The sequence below is a fragment of the Dermochelys coriacea genome, chromosome 2 (genome assembly GCF_009764565.3).
Source record: "Dermochelys coriacea isolate rDerCor1 chromosome 2, rDerCor1.pri.v4, whole genome shotgun sequence".
Taxonomy (NCBI): domain Eukaryota; kingdom Metazoa; phylum Chordata; order Testudines; family Dermochelyidae; genus Dermochelys; species Dermochelys coriacea.
In genome coordinates this window covers 113,702,639-113,730,396 of record NC_050069.1, presented here as the reverse complement: position 1 = coordinate 113,730,396, position 27,758 = coordinate 113,702,639, and the positions used below count along the sequence as shown (strand labels likewise).

The 27,758-nt window shown below is 41.3% G+C and overlaps 1 protein-coding gene across 15 annotated transcripts in view; it reads left to right on the top strand.

Annotated features, from left to right (window-relative positions):
• Positions 1–27,758, top strand: part of ATXN1 (ataxin 1) — a 276,722-nt gene that overhangs the window by 58,830 nt on the left and 190,134 nt on the right. For 11 of the 15 annotated variants that reach the window (XM_043506985.1, XM_043506982.1, XM_043506989.1 and 8 more), the window contains one exon: positions 18,839–18,960. The exons of the other annotated variants lie outside the window; for them this stretch is intronic. The gene's annotated coding sequence lies outside the window, so the exon portion shown is untranslated. The remainder of the gene's footprint in view (positions 1–18,838; positions 18,961–27,758) is intronic. 15 annotated transcript variants of the gene reach the window in all.

Here is a 27,758-nt window from a genome sequence, read left to right as displayed (position 1 = left end):
CTGCAGTCATTTATAGCCTTGAGCCAAATTCTCTCTCTTGTGATACCAATGCAACCAGTGGGGGAGTCCTCACTCAAACTGAGAGGAGAATTTGGCCCATTTTGGTTTACAGTATGATGCTGTGTTTTTGTACACAGATAGGCACCAGTTATCCCAGGAAAAAACTGCTTTCAGATTGCCTAATTACGCCCTACCTCCTGAGCATGCTGCTGTGGGGTTTTGTGGGGAGTGAAGATGTACATTTTTGTAGTTGCACCTACTGTGCCCATGTTAGAAAATGTATCTTGAAATGTTTAAAAGAACTATAAGTAATATACTCTCATAACATTTTGTCTTCAAAAGTACCCAACATTATTTTATCTGAAGAAAAGAAACAGATATTTGTAGAAGATCAAACGGATACAATATTTTAAGAAAGAGAGTAACAGATGTAAGTGAAGTGAATGCTTTTATGCTGGTACAAAAGGATTATAAAAAATTAAATATACCCACGTTCTAAGGCTGCATTTTTACCCCAGGCTCTGGTGACATGTGCAAAGCACTCAAGTTTCAATCTTGTGGGTTAAATTGTCACCAGAAATTCTGACTAATACTGTACAGTTTTACAAATGACAGTTGGATACAATATGACTTAAAATGACAAACCTTTTTATTTTATATATATAAAAACAAACCTCAATGTCTATGGACTGTCTGGACCCAGAGAATTTTAGGCTGGATCTAAATTTGATGCTCAAATTATAAATCCCAGAAAATGGTTACAATATAGGGCAAAAGTTGATAATACCTTCACTATAATCGTGCATCCAGAAGCCACTATATTAAAACACACACACAACTATATAGGCAGCATGGGTGGAATTCACTTCTTCCTGCACAAAGCCAGAATAATCAGGGTTTGTACAGGGAACTGCATGGGATTAGAAGAATGGACACAGCAGCCAGTCTGCTTCAGCCTATTAGCTGGAATGGTGGCTATAGTTTCAGCACACACCTGTGCAGGAGTTTTAAGCCATTGGATTCACATAAATTAATCACCTGCTCCTTGCAGCTCTATCCAGGGCCAATAATGGGTTCCTCCTAACCACCAGGCAGTGCAGAGGACCCTTCTGTGCAGCTACCCTCTTTGTCATCCCAAGTGGATGGCTAAATTGGGGTTTATGTTGTGCGAAGAGGCTTGCTTGGATGAAATTCATCCCAGAGGACTAGCTTGTCACAGGGTCTGGTCTATGCCCCAGCCTGTACCCAGTCTCCCTGGGAGTGCTCCCTTTAATATGCTGGCCCCCAAGGACTCGCACAGTTCCACACGGCCAGTCCCATGGCCTCCAAGACTAGGAGACCGGGCCTTCAGCACCAGCGCTCCATGCAGCGACTCTGGCCACACCAGGGTCCTGTGGGAAGCTTGTACTGTAGCCCTTCAGGGCATGATGCTCTCCATGCATATTTGCAGCGACATAGGTAGCTTTTTAAAAAACAAGGTAAGCACTTATTAGTCACCTGGCCCAGAGAATCTGGAAGTCCTGAGGTTAGCAAACAGAGGCAAAAGTTAAGCTATAGTAATCCAGTCTGGTCAAACCAGTGCCATGGTGAGCCAGCCAAACTGTGGTGGACTGCATCTCTTGTTTTCACTCACTCTTCCTCTCCACTTTGTTGTTCTTCTTGCAGTTTTCTGCCTTTAGATGTTGATGGTTCAGTTGCTGAGCATCTCTTTGCCTTGCTGGTTGCTCTGTTGATTTGGGCTCAGTTTCAGCCGGTTGTTTAATGACTGTATTCATTCCATCCAGCCAGCCCTATGACACTCATCCTTCCTTCACTGTTTTAGCAGGAGACTTAAGCTTTTTTTTTCACAATGCAAAGTTCAGAGGGAAACCCAGGCACACACAGTCTTCATAAAATATTTCAGAAGATTTTCACTTTGTGTCATAGCCCCAGGCTTATACACCCTTTAAATCAACAAAATTGGCTTTAAATGGGGTTTAAGTTCTAGATAGGCTTTGTACTGGCTTTTTGCCAGGGTGGATTTCACCTTATATGACTAGAGATAGTATGTCACGCTAACTGAGAGGAAACTGGTTGTTTTATCTAGGGAATTGTTTTATAAACTGTGTCATTATGGTTATGTGAAACTGTGAATTCTCCCTGAATGCTAAGTAGTATGAATCTCACATGCACATCTTCTGATTTTTCTTTTTTTTTTGTTTTGCTACAAGTGTTTATTGCCACTTTCATACAGAAAATGACATTGCTGTAAGTTTTTGGATTGTGGTGGCACTCACTCGGAGTTGCAGGGAATTAAAATGAGAACAGATGAGGGATGAGACTTGAAGGGAGATTCCACAAGTCAGACTCAGGTTGGTTGTCATTCCGAAATAGAACTGACAACTATGGGCCTAGTTATGTTAGGCCACTCCAGTCTAAGAGTCAGATCCTGCACTCGTGTATGGGACACACATTCTCTTGTATCTGTGGGCAGGACTGAGATCTAAATTTTACCATTTGCATTCTGAACTGGGCAAGATCAAAGTCTACCTGGAGAAAATGAAAGAGAAAGGATGATGGTAGATTTTAAAATAAGATTTGAGTTAAATGACATTTTGGTATAGATTGTGGGAAATGAATCATAGGTGGTGATAAAATATCCTGAAGAATGTATATCAGGCTCTGCTTTCTTCTGTGTTCACTCCCCCCTAGGCCTCCCTCGCCTTCACATACAAACTTAGGGCCAATAGAGGCAACTCCAGTGATTCTGGTGACAGCACTGTGTTTGGTTTGTGCTTTGTTCTTTGTAGCATGGATTGCTTTGCAGTCCAAGTTTTGGCTTTTAAATCAGTTACTATTTGATAGCCTCATTTTATACTCTGCTGACTCTGCTTCCCTTAGGTATACAGTATGAGCATGTGAAGTTATGTAATTGCAGTAACTTCAGTTTACTGTCATATAATGAATGATTAATGGCATAATCTATATTTTCAAAATACATAAACAACTCAGTGTAATCAGTAAAATATTTCCAGAAGACAAAGACAAACTGCTAGGGCAGAAGACAGAGTGCTTGGGACTTCTTTAATGAGCTGAAATCAAATGGATTCTCACAAATCTGTTTGAATTATGTATATTGTTGCCCTTGAACATTTTCATATACATAAGCTGTTGCATACCAAGTTCTAGTAGTAATAGGCAGCTGCTGCATGGTCTTGGAAAAAGATATTACAAATACTTGAAACAGGAAGTATTAGTAAAAGAAGTGAAGTTGAGTGCCACATTAACATGGTGGCCTAGTTGCATTGTTTGGGCCTTCTGTTTCAGTTTCCTGTTTTGGCTTCTTGCTCCTTGAAGTAGCAGGAGATTAGAGAGCCGAGAAGACACCATGCTCAGCCCCTCTGGACAAGGAGTTAACAGTGACTCCACTGACTCGTGTGGACCATAGTCCTGCCTTTGCACATGCTTAACTTTACTGATGTCAGTAGCTCCACTCTCACATCCTTAAAGTTAAGCCTATATATGTAAGTGTGTGTAGGATTGGGGCCTAAAAGAGCCGTGTTGACTGGCTCTGAAAAGAGATCCCCCTGCCCTCCTAGCCAAAGTAAATGGTGAGTGAGTCTTGAGGTTGAAGGGGTATAAAATGGAGAGAGAGAGAGAGAGAGAATAACTATTGAGGGCCCAGAAAGAATGCAGAGAATTCTCTAATAAACATATTTGTATCTCATGATCGTGGAACTGATCAGCCACCATGTATCCTCTCTATTTTAAATAGACAGTAGTTTAAATAGACAGTATTAAGAGTAGTTTACTCTTAACTATTAAGAGTAGTTTGTAGAAGAGTAGTTTATAGACAGAATTATAAAAAGGATGTGTCTTCTAAAGTGCCATGTCTGAGGAAAAATGTATTTAATCTGCTCTTGTATTATTAATGTGTACACTCTCACTGAAACATGCACGTGCACACAAACTCTTAAATAGATTTGGTCATATGGATGGAAGAAAACCACTCACTTTCTGAAAATGGTTTAATGTAAAATTATTTCATTCTTTAAAAAATGTTAATTAGAAACAGCATTAACTTTAGAAAGGCCCAGGAAAGTGGTAAATTTCCTACCTGCTAAAGTCTTTGAATTGAAATTGGATGTCTATCTAAAAGATGTGCTCTATTGCTAATTATTGTGCTTGACAGTATCTACTTGCACATCAGGGAAGGATAATTCCTTGATGAAATGTCGTAACATGTATTATGCAGTAGGTCAGACTAGATGATCATACTCATCCCTTCTGGTTTTTAGAAGTTACTAATCTGTGCTCAAGGCTTTAAATTGTATACAAATTGATAATTATTCCAGTTTATATTGTGTATTTGTATGCAATATGGTATAAAAGGCATTATAGTGTAAAATATAAAAGTAATTACTCGTGTAGGCATGCGTGTGTGTGTATATGTATACACATAGTGCGTGTCTGTATATCCTTTAAAATATTATTTCATTCCTTTTGAGAGAGAAAATAATAATTTTAACCTTATTTATAATGCGTCAGTAAGCAATAGCTTAGAGTTTTCTTTTTTCAGTCTGTTTTGCACTAATGAAAGACAGTCGCGCTGCTTAGCTTTGCTTCAAACAAGCATGACTGGGAAGTGGCTGGTTTAAGGTTACTTTCATTTTCTGCAGACAGTGTTGCTACATTCCATTCACTAACTATAGATCTAGAAAAGAAACTGAGTGTATCGTGTGGAATGTTGAAAAGAACACCATAATTTTTTTAACTTGTAGCAGTTGCCTCTGAAATTAAAGCTATGTTGGAGTGGTGACAGTAGCATAAGAAATATTCTGTAATTTGTGGGAAGTGGCCTGAATAAATACAGTACAGATTAAGGTACATTCCAGTAAAAGGTTAATTTGAGCATGTGCGTGTTTGTAAAAATTTATAATAGACATAAAAAAAATTCTGGTTTTATTATTTTTAAACTTCATTAGCCACAACACAGAAAGGAGTACATAACAATAAGCATCAACATCATGAATTTTCCATTAGCCTACTCTATTCCTGACGTTGCCCCTATCTAACTCATGTTATGAATCACATTAAGAAAAAACACCCTGTTAAGCCCATCCAGGGGAAAAACCCTTACCTCACCTCGTCTCCAAAAAACCCCCAAAACACCTACTTGCCCTGTTTCGACTACACCAAATTCTAATCTATTCTTTACTACATAGATGTACAGATACACTTTTCCTGTCTCTCACAAGAATAGTGTTGTCCCACTTTCTTTTGCTGAAATGTAATTATATTACAAATTACAATAGTAGGTTGAACATGTTAAAGAAATGGGTCAATGGAAAGATTACATTTTCAATCCACATAAACCAAATGTAATCACATACAGAATGCAATACCTCAAATCAACAGAAGGAAAATGAATCTCAACTTAAATCTGCCTGAGTAAAACTGTGCTCAGATTTGACATTCAGTAATCTCATAGAATTGGCACTATCATTTTGAAACACTGAATTTTTTAAATGTTAGATGCATGTGTTTTCCTTTCTTTTAATTCGAACATGATTTTTTAGTTTTATTTTTGTGGACTTTTTAAAATCCAGCCTCCCTCTACTATTCCCATAATTTTCTATCTAAGGTACTTACTTATAGGGTCCTATCACCATAGTATCTGAGCACCTCTCAATTCTCACCATACCCCTGTGAACAGGTAAGTGCTTTTATCCCTGTTTTACTGATGGGAAACTGAAGCACAGAGAGACCAAATATCTTGCCCAGGGTCACACAGGAAGTTGGTGGTAGAGCTGGGAACTGAATCTGGGTCCCCTGAGTCCCAACCTAGAGCACTGGCTCCTGGATCATTCTCTCCACTTTGTGCATGCAGTGGAGAGTGAATGTAAAATTACAGATGCATTCATGGAGGTTGGGTATAAAAAATTCAGGACCCTAATGTTTAGCCTTTCAGATGGTTCTAAGAGGTATGAGACAATGAAATAGGGCACTAAGATCTGTCTTAAAAATAAACCCTGTTAGAATAACATATATCTCATCGATTGACTATCCAGAAACAAAAGTGTCTTTTTGTCAAAGCTTGCTTTTGTTTGAAATGGATTGTGCAAATAGGGGATGCATATTTATGGCATGCCACGCCTCTCAACTGCCTTCATTGCTGGTGTAATGAAATTGTGAATTCTATGTACTCTTCCTCTGCATTTGACCTTGTTAACATTGGGCCTAATTCACACCTGTGGAGAGAACCAGCAGAAGGCCTGTGCAGGTAGCGTGAGGCTATCATAAGTATTCCTAATGGATTCAAGTGGTACATTGGCTTCTTCGTGGGGGTGAATTTTATCTAGCATCACCATATGGCTGATAAATCCTGAATGGAAAAGCTGCAGAGGAACAGAGAGAATGGTTGACTCTGCTTGATTTACCTCTTACCTCAGGCTATTTGGGAGTTTGTCTCCAGCTACTTCTTAGCAACTTGGTAGAAAACATTTGCATTAGGCTGTTGTTATTGCTAGGGAAAATACATTGGTAAAAAAGCATAGAAACCTCTTCCCTCTTCTGGTGGATGAATGTTTCCAGCAGGTATGGTGGGTTATGTAGGTGGAAAGATTCTGTCATTAACTGGATTATGGAGGAGAAATGACAGTGTTTTGGGGCACTATTTAAGGAAATTTGGAAGGGGCACTTGAGATCCATATTGAAAAGAAATATCCAGGACAAGTGACATAAAATCAGACTTAGACTGTCAATTTAAAAAAAATCATACTTCTATCTTGAATATTCTGCTGGCTATCTTTGTAAGTTGCACTTAAAATTTATTGTTACTGAAATAGAAGGGTTGGGGGAGAAGAGTGATTTCTCTCTTGTTTTCCAGTTTGTTAGGGTTGGGCTTTTGACAGCACTTGGTGTATAGTCAGTTTCACAGTTTTCCCCTATATAATCATTTAGTTAGTCAGTTTCCCTTGATGTTTTTGTGCCTCTTTCACACCACAACAGGGGAGAGAAGAACATTGTTAAAGCTAGGGAAATGTGGTTGTAAAACCACAAAATATGGGGCAGGCATAATACCTGAAACTACTTTTAACTCCTTTTTTTATTGATTTTTTTAATTGACTAGATTTCAGGGTAGTACTCTCCATTTTAAGGCTGAGTTTATTATAATTTTTATGATCATTTTATTTATTATTGAAATGTAAGTGTACCTATCACTTAACAGACAAAATATACTGACCTTCCCTCAGGAAAGGTAACAAACCTTCTGGGATAAGTGGAAGGGAAGAGAAGAGTGTACAGCAGTTAGGGCAAGTCTACACTACAAAATTATGTCGACTTAAGTTATGTAGACATGCAGCCACTTCAGTAAATTACTTTTGCACATCCACACTATGCTCCTTGTGTTGGCAGTGTGCGTTCTCACAAGGAGCGCTTGCACTGATTGAACTGTCAATGTGGGGCATTATGACACGCAGGAACAGTCAATGTAAGCAATGCAGTGTCTACACTGGCACTGCATCGACCTAACTACATCGACCTAAGAGCTACGCCTTAGGAGGTGGAATTATTAAATCGCTGTAGCGTGCGAGTCAGATTGGTCGGAGCTACTTTTAGTGTAGACACTTACAGAGCTTGGATGGTGTCAGCTGCCTTGTATTTACCTAACTCTGTAGCATAGACCAGGCCTTAGATCATGTAATTGCTTTAGTTAGTAAAAGCCACGTCTTAGGCATTTCATAATTTTTCTGTCTTCGCTTTCTTCCTTTTTCTTTGTATGTATTACCATGAGGAGATTAGAGTGAGTAGGCCTCAGAGAAGAAAGGGTGTATTGAGAAGTTTGAAAGAGAGCTTGCATGGTGAGTGCCAAGGACCATGTCATCTTCTGACTTGTACAATGCCAAACACACTTTTTAAGCTTATCAAATAACAGCCCTGGTCTAGCAAAGCCCTTAAGTTTGTGCTTAATTTTGAACATGTGAGTGGCCGCATTGAAGTCAATGCTTGAAGTTACATATGTGCTCAAGTTCCTTGCTGATTTGAGGTCAATAATAATAAGATATTAGTTAAGGATTTTTTTACCCAACTAGTGTGTTCTGTTTTTAAGCAAGTTTTTGTGGCTGTGGTTGTTTGAAGGTAGAAAAGGAATATAATTTATACTTTAATAATACTTAAATCTAGCTCTTCTATAGTCCTTCTATAGTTTCCAGATGTGGAAACGGAGGCACTACTATAGTGAGGTGCTGTGGAGATAGTGTCTTGATATTGTATTTACTTGATGCTATACTACACATCTTTTTTTAAAAATGTGCTGTTACCCCAGTAGGGTACGTGTGAGAGTCAGTCTGACAAGTGTGACAAACCTTGGTTCCTGGATTGGACTGTCAGCGATCCACAGAGTTTATTACCAATCCCATCATTTGTTGAAGTTCTTGTGTAGTGATTCATGCTGATGAAAAGGAAGTGGAAATACAGATGACGCGGTAATAGCAAAACACTATACAATTACAAATCTTCTCAGTAATATGTGGCATGACAGCTGATATGGGAACTTCGTCTACTTCGGTATCCTATCTCCTTCTCGTTAAAGGAAACGGTTGGCTTAAATAGTCCTTTTAAATCCAACCAATTCTTCTAGCGCCCAGGTCCTTGTTATTCTACATTAAGGCTTTTGTTGCTTCTCTGACTGCCACTAATGGCCTTGGTGGTGTCCAAAAGCATTGTCTTCTCTCGCTGGTTGTGGTGCTGCTGCTGGTTGGAGGCTGGTCAGTTCCAGAGAGCTGAAGGATGTTAATGGTGTGATCGCTGGTGTTCCCTGTAACATAGGATGCTACAGAAAGTTTATGCTAAAATTACCTGTTTTCCATGGCATGAGGAGAATTCTATTTTAACATAGCTAAGTGAGCTAGATTGTTCACTCTGTGGACAACCACCTATCAATAAACAAACACATGCTACTGAAAATCCAGCCTAACATAGCCAGCCTACAGGTGGGGTGGAGTTCAAGATACAGATCTCGTCTTTAAATGCTGAGCTAGCTCCTTTTTAAGGCAGAGAGTAAGAGAGGGAAGAACCTCAAGGCTGTGTGCTCTGACAGCTGCTCTCCTCTCCTCAAAATCCATCTCAAGGGACCCAACATTTCTTAATTTTTCTAGAGGCCCTACATTTAAATATGCAGACTATACACAGGTGCTACATATTTCGCTACAGTGAAATACGCTACCTCTCTCTGTGTAACATCTGTGTACTTACCTCAGACAATTATAATTGTTTAAATATAGTGTTTACCATTTTTCATGTGCATATCGAAGTTTTATGAAAGAACCTTATTTCCAGCACCAGATTGTCCAGATAGGAAGTGTAGACAGTAATCATTTAGGAGGTGGCAGCGTAGTGGTTCCGATATTGGAACTTAGAGTTTTTTAAAGCAAGCAAAGTTTTGTAATCCCTCAGTGCATGGGCCTCCCGGACAGTTCAGTGGCAGCAATCATGAAGGTATTAACTGGACTGGACCTCATGTTTGTAATGTATTGATTTCCCCCTTTGCCCCGCTGTACATGCTCAGATACTGTGGCAAAGGAGCACCTAGACAGAAATTCTAAAACAAAGGCCTATTTTTGCCATCTACACGTCTGAGGTCTCCAGCTCAGTGGTGGTGTCAGGAAAGCTTACGTCTTTGGAAGACATAATCCCGCCTCCTCCTGGGCACAAGAAGAAGCATGGTGTGGCGTAGGTCTTGCTACATCTTTTAACATGATTTGCAAACTCTTCACTCAGGGTTGGATGAAGGCCTGTAGACAATAGGCGTGTGCCTTAGGCTGCGAAAGCCATGTGATAAAGTCACCACCGCAGCTTTCAGGGTCTTTTTTTAAAAAGAATGTATTTTTCTAGTCCTCTCGTTTGCAAAGACGTTTAGAATCCGAGTGCAGCAGATGTCTGAGTTTGCAGACTGCCTCCAGTGCAGGGAAGACCAGCAGCAGACGCTAATGCCAGAGAGGAAGCCAATGAGTACTATATACGTCACCAGAGCAAAAAACATCCCCTCTTTGAGGTGAAGGGGCCCTGCCACTACTTGAGTGGAGGAAGAGGCACCCTCCTGCCATTCCCACCACTGCCTGGGGGAGCAATCTGGCCGTCACAATTTCTCCGTCCTCTGGTGGCGTGGGAGTGTTTCTAGGGCTCTGGGTTACCCTAGTCTGGCCCTGACTGCATCCTGATGTACACTGGAGTGGAGCCATGGCTCTGCCTATTCCCTGTCCAGAATCACCTCTGGAGCTAGTAAGTAGTGCAGGCAGTTCTAGTCATCCCCACCCCTTCTCTCCCCCCCAGTACTTAGAGATGGATTATCTGTGTCAGTGTGAGAGCATCTGTGCAGGGGAACAGTTCACTGTATGCTCTCTTCCCAGCCCCTGTGCAGTCACACAGGGGGAGGCATGATCTAACTCTTCCTGTGTAGTGCGTCCTGGGGTTTAATTTCTTTCTTTTCTTGATTCTTTGTTTCCACTGTTGTGGTTTTCATTGGTTTTTATTGTAATCAGACATGTTAAAATGATTAAGTACAAATTGCTGGGGATGGAAAACTATCTTGGTGAGTTTAGCACAGACAACACCCTGAGACAAATGCAAGTGTGAAGCAATCCAGCAGAAAGACTTTACAGTGTTGCCAATTCACACCATTTTATCAGAAATCTCGCGATATTTGATGTTTTTCTTAGAGCCCCAGCTTCTGGATTCAAGCAGCTATAAAACAGTTCTGTGACTACTGGGAAACCATTCAGCCTTCCATGGATGGCTTTGCTCAGAGAGCTCCGGAAAAGGCAGTAGTGCTGATAAAACTACAATCCAGCAAAGCGTTTCCTAGCTTGTATTTTCTAAGGACCGGATGCTGATACTGTAACTTATTTTGAGTAGCACCTCGCTCTACAAGGGGCCATTTGGACTTCAATGGGTTGTTTTGTTGATTAAGGTGCTATTTAAAATGTGTTAAGGGTGTCTGTCACTTACCTACTTAGTTGTATATTGTAGTTGTTAGTAATTATTTATTTATTAATTATTTATGATCACCGAGCCATTGTGCTTGGCACTGGTTCCCATTACCATAGTATCTGAAAAGGAGTACTTGTGGCACCTTAGAGACTAACCAGTTTATTTGAGCATAAGCTTTCGTGAGCGACAGCTCACTTCATCAGATGCATTTGGTGGAAAATACAGAGGGGAGATTTCTTTTCTTTTTGCGAATACAGACTAACACGGCTGCTACTCTGAAACCTGTCATAGTATCTGAGTGCCTTACAATCTTTGTTCTGTGTATCCTCAAGTCCTCAGTGTGAGGTAGGGTCGTACTACTGAGTCCATTACACAGATGGGAAACTGAGGCACAGAATAAAGTATGTAAGTGATTTAGGAGCCCAAGTACCATTTTCAAAAGTGACTAAGGCTCAGACCCTCAAAGATATCTAGACGCCTAACTCTCAATGGGAGTTAGGCGTCTAAATACCTTTGAGGGTCTGGGCTTAGGAGCTTGCATCTCACTGAAAGCCTTGGGCACTTCTGAAAATGTTATGTTACATGACTGGCCCAAGGTCACACAGGGAGTCTGTGGCAGAGCAGGGGATCTGGCCCTAAATGAACATTATTTAATTAAATTAAAGATAAAGATGAAAGTGAGAATTAAAAGATTTTATGTTGCTGTAGATCTTAAAATACAACCTTCCATCCCTTACATGAAAATAACACAAAGACTGTGACACAAACACACAGGGAAGCCAGGAAGTTGATAGCAAAGGCTGATGGCTGGTAACTCATGCCCATTACATTTTGTCTTGAATTAAAACTGTTTGCAAGGTGGGGTGAGGCATAGATAGATTCTTACTTAACTTTGAACTTCCAAGCTTTTCAGTATTTGAGTCTCAAGTTTAAAGGGTCTCATTCTGCTCCCACAGGTCAGTGGACCTAACTGTGCAATCCCTAGTCATGCTGAGTGAGAGTAGTCTCCTTGAAGTCAGTGCAGTCACTCACATTAATGCTTATCAATGTGAATAAGCCTTCCACGGATGAGACCAGTGTGGGCAGGAACAGGCTATAGTTACTAAACAGGAGGTTTGGGGTTCTGTATGTCATGTAAACTGCTTTAGGGACTGGTGAAATGCATGCCGTTTCTGTGCAGGTACTAAGGGTATGTCTACACTACGAAATTAGGTCGAATTTATAGAAGTTGGTTTTGTAGAAAGTGTTTTTATACAGTCAAGTGTGTGTGTCCCCACACAAATGCTCTAAGAGCATGTAGTCGGTGGACTGTGTCCACAGTACCGAGGCAACGGTCGACTTCCGGAGCTTTGCACTGTGGGTAGCTATCCCACAGTTCCCGCAGTCTCCGCCACCCATTTGAATTCTGGGTAGAAATGCCAGTGCCTGATGGGGCTAAAACATTGTCGCGGGTGGTTCTGGGTACATATCGTCAGGCCCCCGTTCCCTCCCTCCCTCCTTAAAAGCAAGGGCAAACAATCGTTTTGCACCTTTTTTTCTTGAGTTACCGGTGACGAGAGTGATGAGGACATGGACACAGACTTCTCTCAAAGCATGTGCCCTGCCAGTGTGGGCATCATGGTGCTAATGGGGCAGGTTCATGAGGTGGAACGCCGATTCTGGGCTTGGGAAACAAGCACAGACTGGTGGGACCGCATAGTGTTGCAGGTCTGGGACAATTCCCAGTGGCTGCGAAACTTTCGCATGCGTAAGGACACTTTCATGGAACTTTGTGACTTGCTTTCCCCTGCCCTGAGGTGCAAGAATACCAAGATGAGCGCAGCCCTCACAGTTGAGAAGCGAGTGGCAATAGCCCTGTGGAAGTTTGCAACGCCAGACAGCTACCGGTCAGTCGGGAATCAATATGGAGTGGGCAAATCTACTGTGGGGGCTGCTGTGATGCAAGTAGCCAACGCAATCAAAGATGTGCTGATATCAAGGGTAGTGACCCTGGGAAATGTGCAGGTCATAGTGAATGGCTTTGCTGCAATGGGATTCCCTAACTGTGATGGGGCCATAGACGGAACCCATATCCCTATCTTGGCACCGGAGCACCAAGCCAGCGAGTACATAAACCGCCAGGGGTACTTTTCAATAGTGCTGCAAGCACTGGTGGATCACAAGGGACGTTTCACCAATATCAACGTGGGATGGCCGGGAAAGGTACATGACGCTGGCATCTTCAGGAACTCTGGTCTGTTTCAAAAGCTGCAGGAAGGGACTTTCTTCCCAGATCAGAAAATAACCGTTGGGGATGTTGAAATGCCTATAGTAATCCTTGGGGACCCAGTATACCCCTTAATGCCATGGCTCATGAAGCCATACATAGGCAGCCTTGTCAGTAGTCAGGAGCTGTTCAACTACAGGCTGAACAAGTGCAGAATGGTGGTAGAATGTGCATTTGGACGTTTAAAAGCACGCTGGCGCAGTTTACTGACTCGGTTAGACCTCAGTGAAACCAATATTCCCACTGTTATTACTGCTTGCTGTGCGCTCCACAATATCTGTGAGAATAAGGGGGAGACGTTTATGGCGGAGTGGGAGGTGGAGGCAAGTCGCCTGGCTGCTGGTTACGCACAGCCAGACACCAGGGCGATTAGAAGAGCACAGGAGGGTGCGGTGCGCATCAGAGAAGCTTTGAAAACCAGTTTCATGACTGGCCAGGCTACGGTGTGAAAGTTCTGTTTGTTTGTCCTTGATGAAATCCCCCGCCCCTTGGTTCACTCTACTTCCCTGTAAGCTAACCACCCTCCCCACCTCCCTTCGATCAGCGCTTGCAGAGGCAATAAAGTCATTGTTGCTTCACATTCATGCATTCTATATTAATTCATCACACAAATAGAGGGATAATTACCAAGGTATCCCAGGAGGGGTGGTGGAGGAGGGAAGGACAAGGCCACACAGCACTTTAAAAGTTTAAAATTTTAAAACTTATTGAATGCCAGCCTTCTGTTACTTGGGCAATCCTCTGGGGTGGAGTGGCTGGGTCGCCAGAGGGCCCCCCCCCACGTTCTTGGGCGTCTGGGTGAGGAGGCTATGGAACTTGGGGAGGAGGGCGGTTGGTTACACAGGGGCTGTAGTGGCGGTTTGTGCTCCTGCTGCCTTTCCTGCAGCTTAACCATACGCTGGAGCATATTAGTTTGATCCTCCAGCAGCCTCAGCATTGAATCCTGCCTCCTCTCATCACGCTGCTGCCACCTTTCAGCTTCAGCCCGCCACCTCTCCTCCCAGTCATTTTGTGCTTTCCTGCACTCTGACATTGTTTGCCTCCATGCATTTGTCTGTGCTCTGTCAGTGTGGGAGGACAGCATGAGCTCAGAGAACATTTCATCGCGAGTGTGGTTTTTTTCGCCTTCTAATCTTCGCTAGCCTCTGGGAAGGAGAAGATCCTGTGATCCTTGAAACACATGCAGCTGGTGAAGGAAAAAAAAAAAAGGGACAGTGGTATTTGAAAAGACACATTTTATAGAACAATGGGTACACTCTTTCATGGTAAACCTTGCTGTTAACATTACGTACATAGCGCATGTGCTTTCGTTACAAGGTCGCATTTTGCCTCCCCCCACCGCGTGGCTAACAGCGCGGAACATTTCTGTTCAGCCATAGGCAAACAGCCCAGCAGGAACAGGCACCTCTGAATGTCCCCTTAAGAAAAGCACCCTATTTCAACCAGGTGACCATGAATGATATCACTCTCCTGAGGATAACACAGAGAGATAAAGAACGGATGTTGTTTGAACGCCAGCAAACATACACTGCAATGCTTTGTTCTACAATGATTCCTGAATACGTGCTACTGGCCTGGAGTGATAAAGTGTCCTACCATGGTGGATGGAATAAGGCTGCCCTCCCCAGAAACCTTTTGCAAAGGCTTTGGGAGTATATCCAGGAGAGCCGCGAATGCCAGGGCAAATTAATCATTAAACATGCTGGCTTTTAAACCTTGTATATTATTTTAAAAGGTACACTCACCAGAGGTCCCTTCTCCACCTGGTGGGTCCGGGAGGCAGCCTTGGGTGGGTTCGGGGGATACTGGCTCCAGGTCCAGGGTGAGAAAGAGTTCGTGGCTGTCGGGAAAACCGGTTTCTCCACTTGTTTGCTGTGAGCTATCTACAGCCTCCTCATCATCGTCTTCCTCGTCCCCAAAACCTGCTTCCCTGTTGCCTCCATCTCCATTGAAGGAGTCAAACAACACGGCTGGGGTAGTGGTGGCTGAACTCCCTAAAATGGCTTGCAGCTCATCATAGAAGCGGCATGTTTGGGGCTCTGACCCGGAGTGGCCGTTCGCCTCTCTGGTTTTCTGGTAGGCTTGCCTCAGCTCCTTAAGTTTCACTCGGCACTGCTTCGGGTCCCTGTTATGGCCTCTGTCCTTCATGCCCTGGGAGATTTTGACAAATGTTTTGGCATTTCGAAAACTGGAACGTAGTTCTGATAGCACGGATTCCTCTCCCCATACAGCGATCAGATCCCATACCTGCCGTTCGGTCCATGCTGGAGCTCTTTTGCAATTTTGTCACCTCTGCTGATGAGCTCTGCCTGGTCACCTGCAGCTTGCCACACTGGCCAAACAGGAAATTGAAATTCAAAAGTTCGCGGGCCTTTTCCTGTGTACCTGGTCAGTGCATCTGAGTTGAGAGTGCTGTCCAGAGCGGTCACAATGGAGCACTCTGGGATAGCTTCTGGAGACCAATACCATCTAATTGCGTCCACAGTACCCCAAATTCGACCCAGCAAAACCGATTTCATCGCTAATCCCCTTGTCGGGGGTGGAGTAAGGAAATCGATTTTAAGAGCCCTTTAAGTCAAGAAAAAGGGCTTCGTCATGTGGACGGGTGCAGGGTTACATCGATTTAACGCTGCTAAATTCGATCTCAATGCCTAGTGTAGACCAGGGCTAAAAGAAAAGTAGTAAGGGGTCTAGGGGTATTTCCGCCCTCTCTTAAGTACATCAGTTTTTGTTCTTGGTATTTTTTACAACTGGAGCTGCACCATCATTGATTTTACTTTTCACTGACCACTTTTGGAAAAGTTACTTTGTGTTTGCAGAAGAATGCACAGTCACAGAGAGACGTGGATAATGACTCCACTTCTTAATTAAAAAAAATGGAAAAAAGCTCAAATTCTGTCCTCAGTCACATTGTGAAACTTCCTTGACTTCAGTGGGGGTTTCACAGGTGTAGCTGAGGGGAGAATTTAGCTATAAATTTTGTATAGTAATTCCAAATATAAATCTAAAATTTGTTTATAAAACCATAACTAACATACCCAGAATCCAAAGGGGATTGTGAAATAGGATGAAGGGTTCTCAAAGAGAAGATGAACTCAGTGCTGGTTCAAAGCACTAAGTCATTTAATACTGCAAGAGACAGCTTAAACCTTAAATACTGGACCAAATGCATCCCTGTCATAAATGGCTGTACATGAGGGTAAACCTGGCCTATTGTTTTACTACAATCAAAAGAAGATTGAGCAGTTTGATGTAACTCTTAATCTCTTATTTTAAAATCAAAAACATTCATGCTTTTTTGGTGATTGTGGGGAATATCAAAATTGTATCATATCATAAGAACATAAGAATGGCCATACTGGGTCAGACCAAAGGTCCATCCAGCCCAGTATCCTGTATACCGACAGTGGCCAATGCCAGGTGCCCCAGAGGGAGTGAACCTAACAGGTAATGATCTAGTGATCTCTCTCCTGCCATCCATCTCCACCCTCTGACAGAGGCTAGGGACACCATTCCTTAGCTATCCTGGCTAATTGCCATTAATGGAGTTAACCTCCATGAATTCAGTTCTCTTTTAAACCCTGTTATAGTCTTAGCCTTCACAGCCTCCTCAGGAAGGAGTTCCACAGGTTGGCTGTGTGCTGAGTAAAGAAGAACTTCCTTTTATTTGTTTTAAACCTGCTGCCCATTAATTTCATTTGGTGGCTCCTAGTTCTTATATTATGGGACCAAGTAAATAACTTTTCCTTATTCACTTTCTCCACACCACCCATGATTTTATATACCGCTATCATATCCCCCCTTAGTCTCCTCTTTTCCAAGCTGAAAAGTCTTAGCCTCTTTAATCTCTCCTCATATGGGACCCGTTCCAAACCCCTAATCATTTTAGGTGCCCTTTTTTGAATCTTCTTTAATGCCAGTATATCTTTTTTGAGATGAGGGGACCACATCTGTACACAATATTCAAGATGTGGGTGTATCATGGATTTGTATAAGGGCAATAAGATATTCTCCGTCTTATTCTCTGTCCCTTTTTTAATGATTCCTAACATCCTGTGTGCTTTTTTGATTACTGCTGCGCACTGCTTGGACATCTTTAGAGAACTAGCCACAATGACTCCAAGATCTTTTTCCTGATTAGTTGTAGCTAAATTAGTCCCCATCATATTGCATGTTATATCATATATGTACAGTTGGGGTTATTTTTTCCAGTGTGCATTACTTCATATTTATCCACATTAAATTTCATTTGCCATTTTGTTGCCCCATCACTTAGTTTTTGAGAGATCTTTTTGAAGTTCTTCACAGTCTGCTTTAGTCTTAACTATCTTGAGCAATTTAGTATCGTCTGCAAACTTTGCCATCTCACTGTTTACCCCTTTCTCCAGATCGTTTATGAATAGGTTTAATAGGATTGGTCCTAGGACTGACATTTGGGGAACACCACTAGTTACCTCTCTCCATTCTGAAAATTTACCATTTATTCGTACTTTGTTCCCTGTCTTTTAACCAGTCCTGAATCCATGAAAGGATCTTCCCTCTTATTCCATGACAATTTAATTTACGTAAGAGCCTTTGGTGAGGGACCTTGTCAGAGGCTTTCTGGAAATCTAAGTACACTATGTCCACTGGATTCCCCCTTGTCCACATGTTTGTTGACCCCCTCAAAGAACTCTAATAGATTAGTAAGACATGATTTCCCTTTGCAGAAACCATGTTGACTTTTGCACAACAATTTAAGTTCTTCTATGCGTCTGACGATTTTATTCTTTACTATTGTTTCTACTCATTTGCCTGGTACTGACATTAGACTTACAGGTCTGTAATTGCCAGGATCACCTCTAAAGCCCTTCTTAAATATTGGCGTTACATTAGCTATCTTCCAGTCATTGGGTACAGTAGCTGATTTAAAGGACAGGTTACAAACTATAGTTAATAGTTCTGCAATTTCACATTTGAGTTCACACAGAGAGTCAGCAGTTTCTCTCACTCATTCACTCACCCTCCCACCCTTCTTTCCTCCCTCCTTCAGCCAGTCTGTCTTGTGTTCTATAAATTCCAAAATGCTGTTGTACATATTTACTGTCTGGTCTGATATTTTCTCACATATTAGTATTAAAAAAGATGAATGTGACAAAGTGAACTGTGCGGATCTTTAGGCAGTCAATCAAAAGTCACATAAAGCTTCCTTAAATAATAATCCTGAACGATCACTATCTACTGTAGCAGTTTGTTATTTAACACAACACATTTTTCTGATTTGCATCTACGGTGGTTCTTTCCTTTCCCTCATGCAATTTTGTATTCTGTTGAATGAGGTACTCATTGGTTCATTAACGACCATACAATATTGCAATATAGTGTACCAGAGAACATGATTTTTTAAAAATACTTCAAAGTTGTTTAAGGCAATTGGGGGGGAAAAGTGCAACCTACAGAAAGTCATCAGAGTGTTTCTGCTCTGGGTAGTTAACACAGTTGCTTTGCTTTAGGAAATAAAATATACATTGGAGAAAGGTCAGGGATTTCCCCTGAGCCACCTACCAACCACTTGAAGTGACATTTTCATTCTGAGTGTTTCTTGTTTTGTTTTTATTTAAGTATCCTGGAGCACAATGGAAAAGTTTTAATATAAGACATCAGAAAAAAGTGCTGCAATGTCTAGTGTGCTGAGGGGGAAAAGAGAGACTTATGACTTATGAAACACTCTCAGATGATTTGAGGTAAGTGATAGAAAAGGTTTTGGCACAAATTCGATTGTAATTAATGTAATCGTTATTAACTTTTGAATCTCAGGATGTCTTTATAACTTGAATTGATAGATGAGTGAGTGTGTGTGTGTAAGTAAAAATAACAAAAAATTTTAATGGCAAATCCAGGGGAAAAAAAAAAGTTAGTTTACTTCTGTTTCTGAAATTAACTACCTGATCAAACACTATCCAGCAGACTCATATGTATGTGTTTAACTTCATGCAAATGATTGATTCAACTGGGACTAATGAGGCTTCTCATGTTTAATGTTATTCACATGCTTGAGTATTTGTGGGATCAGAGACTATATTATACAATCCCATCTAAAGAAAGGTATTGTATAAAATATACAGATTGTAGGAAAATGCCTATACAATCTCTTATTGTTCTAGAACTGACATTAGTAATCAGATTTTACAGCAGTCTGCAGTAGTATTTTTATGTTAAATAGGTACCTTTCAATTATATATTTTAAAAATCTTCACCTGGAATATCAGACTTCTTACAGAGGTCTGTTAATTTTATTTTATCTTTAATATTTTGGCTGGCTTAACTGCTTTGTGGGTGACATTCTTCACTGGTGCAGAACAATAAAGAAAGTCTCCTTTCTGAACCAGAGCTATAAATGGTGTATCAATATTTGAATAACAGCAGAATCAGCACTTCTTTCACTCAGACTACTTTGTGTTGTTTTGTTTTAGCATTTCCTAAATAAAGAGGGTTTAAATATGAATTGCAATGAAGAGCCTCATCTTTCATGTCAGTTCTTCATTTTCCAGGCCTTTATTTTGCTCGCATTCAAAAGGAATGACTGAATTTTTGTCTTGAGTAAGGGTGACAATACAGTACAGTTGTAAAACTATGATCCCTGAAAATACTATATAAGTAGGCATTAAAAAAATCCTGTGGCCTCCTTCCTGAATAGAAATACCAAACCATTTCTTCCATTCCACATACAGGTGTTGTAAAATTAATGTAAGAAACGTGCACAGTTGAGGGCATGGATGAATTGATGTGTTCTCTCATGGGGCAAGGGTTAGCCAGGGTGTGAAAGGGGCAGGGAATGTGGTATCAGGTCCGTGCAGAGCATGAGCGCCACCAAGGAATTCCAACAGCAACCCCCCGGATCTTGGGACATCTCTGTGGCGTACTGCATCTTGATGCACTATTGCCCTTCACTCCCCCTTCCTGAAGCAGCATGACTGGCTACCGTGGTCATGGTGCCACTAGTATCTCTGAGCATTAGTCAGCTCTCAGAAAGGGGATTTGAAAAGCCATGGAGCCTACGTTCTTGTTGTAAGGACCAGCCTTAATACTCAGGAGGATTTCCAGTGCACCACAGCATTGCAAACAGTTACTGCTCAGCTCCAAGAAGAAGCACAAAAACAGCACTGTGAACGGTAAGGAGAAGTCAGAAAAGCAGGTCATCAGCTTGGAACATCAGGTTGCTGAAGGGGAAAATGTGTTTTGGCATCTGTCATATCCTCAGTGTTCCTCTTCCCCATCCAGCTATGCTGCTCAAAATCCTACAGCAAGTTTACAGGGGTCTGTATTCAGTGGGGCAGGGAAGGGTAAAATGCACAATGTATCCCTTTCCCGCCCTCTTTTTCCCATTGCTTGGGCTACTCTGGATGGTATTTGCACATGTTTGCTCCCTTCCTTGCTTCAGAGTGGAGGAGAGCATAGCAGGCCCATGGACACTGATTTATATGTGCTTCATAGGAATGAAGCCAGTAAGTTTCTTTTGGAATCCACAGGCTCAGCGCTGGGAATCAACATATTTACTCTTTGATCCGTAATTTAGGGCTATTGCTTGGAAAATTGTACTAGTCCTGAAAGCATTCATAATAGTCCAATAACTAAGAATCTTTGCAAACTCCTGAAGATTACTATTTTATGCCATCTGATTGCTTACTTTCTTCCATGCCTTCAGGTGGTAAAAAGCATTGCTTTCTAGATCTAATGTTTCTTCAGGTAGCCGATGATCAAAATAATGTCAGAATTCAGCTAGTGCAAGAGGAAGATGTTGAATCAATTTAATGCTCTTCTAATGTTTGATATCTCACAACCTATCTTGACTGTCTGATATTCCCAGTTTTCATGTCGTGCTCCCTTTCAGTACCCGTCCCAGGCCGGGGAAGCTAATGAGCCAACCAGCAGACTGAACTGGGTGTTGAATCCTGGTTACATGCCACCTGAGGCAGCTTGCACATATGCTAAAAAAAAAGAAGTGATACAAAACGTTCATTTGTTTCTAGCCCTTGTGGAACACAAGCTATTGGATCTGCAATTATTTCAGGCCAGTGTGATGTCCTTTATTTGTGTAGTGTGTTGTTTTTTTTTTTTTTTAAACCCTGGTGCAGAATTGACCTCAGACCAATGTAATCCACATGGTTTTCCTTTCCCAGTATCCTCCTTGTTCTTCTTCAGGTCGTGTCTTTATGGGTGCTCCATGTCAAGATATGTGCACACATTCACTCTTGATCAGAGATTTTTGTCAGAATTGTCCATGTTTGTGCCCTAGACACCCTTGTGCCCTAGTATAAGGGAATATAGGGAAGGGAGACACTGGCCCCACTCCAGTTCTTTCTCGGTCACAAAGGTCTAGCAAAGGACTCGGAGGCAGAAGAGAAAGAAGACAACTAGTGGAGCACCTCCAGGGATGCATGTCTTGAAGAACTCCAGTTACTGGACAAGATAAATAACCTCTGTAGTGGTTCAAAAGGAGCTGAAGTGGTAGTGGTCCACCCCTTCTTATGTACCCTCATATTGGGGCACAAGGTTTTCTAGGGCACAGCAAGAACCTGCAGATACTGCTGACAAATATCTCCAATCAAGAGCATATGGGCACAGGTATATCCTGATGTGAAGCACTCACAGTGACACTACTGGAAGAATTCACGTTACTGTACAGTGTAAGTAACAGCTCCTCCTCCTCTTCCGAGCTAAGGACAAAGGTGGCTATAAAGTACCGGGGAGCGACAGTGCATCCATATGGCCTTTTTAATCATTTGGTCAGCTTTCTTTTGCAGTTGCAATGGGTTTGTCCTATTTAGTTTTCCTCTCAGACAGGTGTGGAAGCCAATCTTTTAGAGGGGTACCAGTGAAAGGAAAATGTGTTGGCAACATGAGCTATATTATAAAATGCATAAAAATTATATGGCAACTTCTGCCATTTTCTGGATTCCTTGTCAGGAGGACTTAAAGAAATAGTGCACCCTTTTGTGTGTATAGAAAATAAGGTTCCATGGTGTATGTCAGTGAGTTACTTGGATGCCAACTGGGCGGAAGGGTTGATTTTCTTCTGCGTTTTATTTTTCACTTGGAGTGGATTATGGGATCTGAGCCCTTCTTGGATTAAAGATGGATGTGCTAGTTTTCTTTTCCATTTTCCTGCTCTTCCTACAATTTACCTCCTAGCTGCTGATCCTCAGGTCTCTCAAACCATTACATTACTTTAGCTTCTGAAGACAGAAGACAGCTAGTTGAGCACCTCTAGGGATGCATGTCTCGAAGAACCTCAGTTACTGGACAAGATAAATAACTTCTTTAGTGGTTGAAAAGGAGCTGAAGTGGTAGTGGTCCACCCCTTCTTATGTACCCTCGTATTGGGGCACAAGGTTTTCTAGGGCACAGCCCCCAATGAGCTGCATTGGTTTCCAGAGCAACTTGTGTTAAGTGGAAATGAGGCTTTGCTAATATGTGTGCCTGCATGTGGATCTTTTCAATGGGGTGTGCCTTTTGTGAATCAGAAGGAGAGCTATAGGCTGCCAGACACATAGTGCAATTGTTCATTTGTTTACATGTGTGAGTGTAAGATTTTGTAAAAGGGAGGTTCTGGGGAGGGAGTAGAGGGAGCTTTCTTGTGTGTGTGTGTGTGTGTGTGTGTGTGTGTGTGTGGTTGAGTGAGTGTCATGAAACAACACAGTGCATGGCTTTAGGGAGATACAGGCTGCCTGTAGTGCCTCCTATGGGTATGTTCCATTTAGTACTGATGAGCGGTCCCTCTGATTTTCATTTATTAGTAAGCCATATAAAAAGTAAATGACTTGAAGCTGAAGTAGCATTTATCTACTAGGGCTGTAAAGTACAAAAGGTAAAATATTCAAAATCTGAAAAGTTTCCAACACTTTCTTTAAATCATGTGCATTGTCTTTCAAAATAGCAATGTAAATATGAATGAAACTGTGATCCTGTACTGTGATCCTGCAGTGAGGCTATTCATTATAAAGGCTGTAAAAGGCGGTGGTATAGTGGTATAGATTAGAGATGGGTCTGACCCAAAATCTGGGATTCAGGTCTGCTTGCAACTTTGGGAAAGTTAGGATCCAGATCTGAACTTTGTGGTCTAGGGCCATTTCTAATAGAGGGTGATTTTTAACTTCATCCATAAAACTGGAGGAGCCCACAGGTTATAAAGCGGTGTTATTAAATAACATTTTGCCTGTCTCTGACCTGCCCCTTTCTCTTCCCAAGATCAGTTATGTATAAGTGCAGAAGCCATTTTCTTGAGCATACTTGTGGCAAAAGCACACTGATTCAGGGACCTGTGGATCACTTTATTTGGTTCTGAACAACCATCACACACATGTATTTTTTTTTTCAATAGGCCCTGTCCCTTTCTGGAGTTAAAACTTTCTTGTCCAATGAGGATTTTGCAGGGTCTCAGAGGAGTTAAGTGGCATGGCCTTAAAGCCCTGTGAAGCCCAAAATTTATGGATCAATCCACTTTGGAGTATACTGTGCTACACTGAGTGGACTTGTGATGCTCCAGCTGCCTAGTGGTCACACAGATGGGTTTGGAGGGAAGGAGGGACCATGGAGGTGGGTATGTTTCTGATGGGATCTCGCAGGTTCTTGGTGCTAAGCTATCTAACATTTTTATCAAAGACCTAGAAGAAAATATAAAATCACTGATAAAGTTTGCAGACAACACAAAAATTAGGGGAGTAGTAAATAAAGAAGAGGGCAGGTCTCTGATACAGAGCGATCTGGATTGTTTGGTAACCTGAGCACAGGCAAACAATATACATTTTAATGCAGCTGAATGGAAATGTATTTATCTAGGAACAAAGAATGAAGGGCATACACACAAGATGGGGGACTCCATCCTAGGAAGCAGTGACTCAGAAAAAGATTTGGAGTTGCAGATAATCAGCTGAGCATGAGCTCCCAGTGTGATGCTTTGACCAAAAGAGCTAACATGATTCCATGAAACCTAAATAGGGGAATCTCAGGTAGGCATAGAGAGATTATTTTACCTCTGTGATGGGCACTTGCTATTGGAATACAGTGTCTAGTGTCTACAATTCAAGAAAGATGTTGGAAATTTAAGAGGGTTCAGAAAACAGCCATGAGAATTATTAAAGGATTAGAAAACATGCCTTATAATGATAGGTGCAAAGAGCTCAAGTCTATTTAGCTTAACGCAGTGAAGGTTAGGGGGTGACTTGAACACAGTCTATAAGTAACTACATGGGGAACAAAATGTTGATAATGAGCTTTTCAGACTAGCAGAGAAAGGTATAACATGATCCAATGGCTTGAAGTTGAAGCTAGATAAATTTAGACTGGGAAGAAGGTGCAGTTTTTTAACTGTGAGCATAAGTAACCGTTGGAACAATTTATGAAGGGTTGTGGTGGACTCTTCATTCCTGGCAATTTTTAAATCAAGGTTAGATAATTTTTTTTAAAGATATGGTCTAGTTCACACACATTATTTTGGGGAAGATCTTCAGCCTGTGTTATGCAGGAGGTCAGACTAACTGTTCACAGTTGTCTTTCTCACCTTGGAATCTGTGAATCATACTGTCTTGGCTTTGTTCTCCCCTTGTGCATATATAGGGGTCTTTGCACACTTTTCCCCTGCTCATTTGCCTCCTGCTTCATAGGCCTCTTCAGTCGTTGTAGCTGCATAGTCTCTAGGGAGTTGTCTGGCTATTTGTGGTTTTACTCATCTTCCAGCTACGTCAGAGATTCAGATCCAGCACTCAGGGACATTATGTGGATTTGTGACACGCCTGTGGGACTTTGGATCCATAAACCAATGAATGGATTACAGTAAGACATAAAGTATTTTCACCTGTAACATATTATCCTGCTATGATATTATTCATGTTGTTATGTAAAGGAAAGCTGGCATTGATATACTGACCTGCCAAAAAGTAGGAGACACCTGTAAGCATGAATGAACAGAGAACTTTTTATCACAGTGAATTTGGCCTCTTCCTAATAACATTCTACCTCTGGACTATAGTTTAGAAGAATGGATGCAGTTTTTCTTTTAATGATGAATTAAAATGTTTTAAAAATAATTTTTTAAATATAAACTTGGTTTAAATAACCTTGCAGGCCTGCAGTTGCAAGCTGTTTCTGTGAAGCTCTCCTGGTTTGCAATAAAACTTTTTTTTTAAAAGGTTTTAGGGCTTCAACTGACTTTTTTGTTCATGTTTCCCAGGTCTGTTTTACTTGCATTTTATATTAAGCACCCTATTGCACCTGCTTGAGCCCTGTAATAGGCAAAAACACATTACAGTTGCACATAGAACAAGGAATGAATCACTGCATTCTGCTTTTCAATTAGATTACTTAAATTACAAAGCATAAGTATTCCTTTTGGTATGGCACAGCAGCATTATTATCTCACTGCATTGATGGAATGGGAGTGGAAGTGAACATAATTCTTCTTCTATTACATCGTTAATGAGCCACAATTAAAAATAGTGTGTTGGCGTGCTAGAGTGAATGTGTTATTTTCATAATTTTATGTAAGCCATTTCTGCTGTTGTACTTAGCCAGCGCCATGTTGCTCTGAAAGCTTTTAGAAATAAAATTGCCGAAAGGTCTGTCTGCTTGTTGAAAGCTAATTGGACAGTAAAGTCTGTCAGCTATAAAGGTTTAAGTTTGCTACTGTGTGTCAGAGTCTATTTGTGTTTCTTAGGTTTTCTTTTTGGATGACTCTTTCTTTTACTATATAGGAAAAAAAATCACACAGTACAGTAGGTTTGTTATATATGCACAGAGCTCCACTTGGATTCCATGTCTGGAATGTCTTTTGGTTGAAAGCCTGACTCAGAGGTGGCGCAAGACTGCTAATGCTAATACTTTCAGTGTTCAAATATATACAGTATGTGTATACGCACATGTAGGAGTTTAATTTCAATTGTCTTTTTTAAAATCTTTTTCCAAAACTTAAGTCATTCTTAGTATTTTGCTAATTTTTTCAACACTTGTAGCTTCTGAAAGAATTGACATCTCTGAGAGATTAGAAAATAATCCTGTCATTTTCGTCTTGACAGTATTCTGTTCTGTGCTCCAAAAACCTGATGCATAATAATGGAGGAGCCAAAGATTTCTTGGAATTGTCTCTTCCTCCGCCTCCCCCCGTGCAATTCTGTTTCTATTTTTAGCATCATAGCAGGGAGCTCATCAGTGCATTGGATCACATTCATGTTTAAACCATATAGTTCTTTGTAACTTTAGAACAAAATGAAGGTGATGGGTTAAGTGCTGAAGGGTGGTTTGTTCGTGTTGGTAAATTGACATGGGGTGATACTGAAAAGCAACCTTGCTTAAAATTCCTGGGATGGTCAGCGAATCAAGGGCTCCCCATCACACTGCTATCATGGCTCCCCATTGCATTGAATCAGCAGCACTATGTGGAGCACTTGATGTGCTGAAACCTCGGCACTGAAATGGTTGGCTGCATCCACCTCATGCACATCCCTGTTAGAAAGCTCCGTCTCCCTGGAGACCTGCTCAACCCCTCAGGCCTTTTCTAGAACCAGTCATTCTGCCTGGCCCTCCAGAGCTTCCGTTTCCACCCCAGAGCCTACCCTATATGTGCTCTGTTTTCAAGTCTTTCCCAATAGTGGGTGAGTCAGGGACAGAGTGGTTGAGAAAAATTAAATAAAAATTAAATTTGGTGAAAAATTAAATGATTTTTCAGTACATTTTTCAATCTGCTTTAATTGGCAGGGAAACATGCCAAAACACAAGTAGCTGATGGACTTAGGAGACCTTGGTTCAAATCCTTGCTCTGCCATAGACCCCTGTGTCACCTTGGGCAAGTCACTTAGCCTCTCTGTGCTTCAGTTCTGTCTATAAAATGTGGAGAATAGTAGTTCCCTACCTCACAGGGATGTATGTGAGGATATACACAATGATTGAGAGGTACTCAGATACTGTAGTATTGGGGGTCATATAAGTACCCAAGGTACATAGGTAGGATATAAGCAGTGTTGTTGGATAATGGCCAAATCAGGGAGGGTATCATGAATGAGGGGAATAACTATCTGACACGTCGTGCTCAGAACGTGTGTGTGAAGTTTGGCATCTGTGGGAGGAGAGACTGTTTAAGTGTGGAACCCAAAGAAATGTGTAGGAAAAGAGTGCCAAATTATAGCAAAGGGAGCATTTTAAAATGTTTTCTCTGCAAAAGGTAGCAAATATCTTACCAAAAATTGACATTGAAAATGCAGTTGTTCTGTGAAGAGCTATTGGGTCAAGTTTGGAGATTCAATTAAATCATTAAAGTGTGAAATGGAAGGATTTAAAGTTCTTCTTTTAAACTATAAATTTCAAATGAACCTTCGCTGTGGAGTCATTACTGACGCCTCCATAATATCATTGTTGGTACTAATGTCTGTTTGTACTTCAATTCACAAAGAAACATTTCAGACAGAAACATTCTAGGCTGATAACAAAATAAGACATAAAAAATTCCACCTTGAGTTTCTGGTGGCAAACCAGTAGGGCTTTGCTGTCATGG